This window comes from Triticum dicoccoides, chromosome 6A (assembly GCF_002162155.2).
Source record: "Triticum dicoccoides isolate Atlit2015 ecotype Zavitan chromosome 6A, WEW_v2.0, whole genome shotgun sequence".
NCBI lineage: Eukaryota > Viridiplantae > Streptophyta > Magnoliopsida > Poales > Poaceae > Triticum > Triticum dicoccoides.
Genome location: NC_041390.1, coordinates 609,063,265 through 609,065,459, shown reverse-complemented (window position 1 = coordinate 609,065,459; position 2,195 = coordinate 609,063,265).

The following is a 2,195-nucleotide window of genomic DNA, read 5'->3' as shown; positions in this document are numbered from 1 at the left end:
GGGGGGTCAAATTTGCAATATCACCTATTTTTTGGGTTTGTTGCACATAACACCTTCTATTGGTGTAAAAGTTGCACCTTGTTCTAATCCATTATTTGATCTTGTTCACATGATCTCTAACAGGTTGGCCCCGCTTGTAAGTGTACACGTGGAAAAAAATGCCATGTTAGCCGGCTTGGACTATTTTTTTGTTCTGAATATCTTGCAAACTATGGTCAAAATGAGTCAAAAATTTCTCAAATCAATACTTGGTACATATATTATTTGATCAAGGCATTCCGCCGGTCGACCAGCACCTCCTTCTCCCGGTTGCGTCGCATTTGCATACATTCATGCTAGTCACTCCAAAAAATACCGTTCCGTCGGCAATGCCGCGTAAATCATTTGCTTCTTTCTCTCGACTATTAATGCATTTGGTACTTAGCCGTGTTTCTTTATGGGGTATAGCCGCGTTTCTTGCCATGTATTACTCCGCTTTCTCTCCGGTTAGCACTGAAACTGAAAGTAGACCGAGGCACGCTACCCTGAAGCAGCCAAAAGTGGCTTGTTTTATTAATTGTGGATATTTTCACAGCTACTCCCTCTATAAACTAATATAAAAGTGTTTAGATTATCACTTTAGTGATCTAAACGCTTTTATATTAATTTGCAGAGGAAGTAGTTGTCTTTATTCATTTTTCAACGGGCTAATAGCTAGTATGATTTTTTTGTGCGCCGTTCATGGATCCAACGGCCATGATCGCACACCGCCACGCTCTTCAGTACCACACGCAGCTGCACATACTGGACTTGCCTTCGCCTGGCCTCTACCAGTGCCACTGCCACATCCTCTGGCCCGTGTCCATCTTGGTGCCCCCGTCAATGCTGCCGCCTTGGGCTTAGCATGTCCCGATCGTGCCGACGTATTGCTGCCACCTCTAGCTCGTCGATCATGGAGGGGCTCAGCGCAAAATGGATTTTGCTTCAAAACAATTTATTATAAGAAATAAGGAAGGAAGACACTTACTGTTAGGACATGTGTATTTTTGGTTCATCCTTTCATACATTAATGTATAACAAAGGAAATAATTTCCAATTGCAGTCAAATCCACGATCGAATCATTTGTATGCCCACCCTCTTATTTACATATAAACCACACCCCACTTCACTCGGGCGCCATTGGCCATAAGTACTTACTGTCGCCGTCGCTCCTCCCTCCCAGTTGCACAATTCACAAATACTAATCCAAACTAGTTTTTCTTGTGGTTAAATCCATGATTCAACAATCTATATACACCACCCTCTTATATGATCCATGATCCAACTATCTGTATACCCCACCGTCCTACTTATATATAGACCACACCCCTAACTCCTAACCATTTACATATAAACCACACCCACTCCACCCCGGATGCTATTGCCAATAAGTACTTACCGTCGCCGTCGATCCTCCCTCCCAATCACATAATTCACAAAAATTAATCTAAACTAGTTTTCTTGCGGTTAAATCCGTGATCCAGCCATTTGTATACCGCACCCTCATACTCATATATAGGGCACATCCCTGACTCTAATGCCGAGAAGTCCTTATCGTCTCGCCACTCTCCCATTGCAACACGGTAAAGCTACTTTTCACCCTTTTTTGCGGGCATGCTACTTTTTCATGTTGATGCCTTCCTTCCTCTTCCGCAGGGATCATCGCGCCTCTGCCCATCTTCATCTTCCTCCTCCTCACCATCGCATTCAACGATGTGGTGGAGCGTAGCAGGATTATCGAAGGAAGAATGAAGGTGAGGACGTTGTTGAGCAACAAATCTGGCAAGAAGTTACATAGGTGAGTATGCATTACCAATTCGGTTACAATGGTCTTAAACTGGTTTTCTTTCTTATGACAATCATGTTAGTAGGTTTCGAAAACAAGGCTGGTTATTTTCAATAGAGTTGATGTTGCATCTAGAATTATCTACAGATGGTGGTCTTTCAGATCCACGCATGTATATAATATATCTAGATCTACACACGTATCTAATTTGTGCATATCTGTGCATCTATCTAACAACAGATCCAGATATATCCATGTATCTAACATATCCAGATCTATGCATGTATCTTATATTTCTAGATCCATCATGGTACTCTTTCTCTGATCCACCAATCAATCAATCAGATCAGACGGGTGCGCAAGCGCGCATGCTCTTCCCCTTTCCCTTTG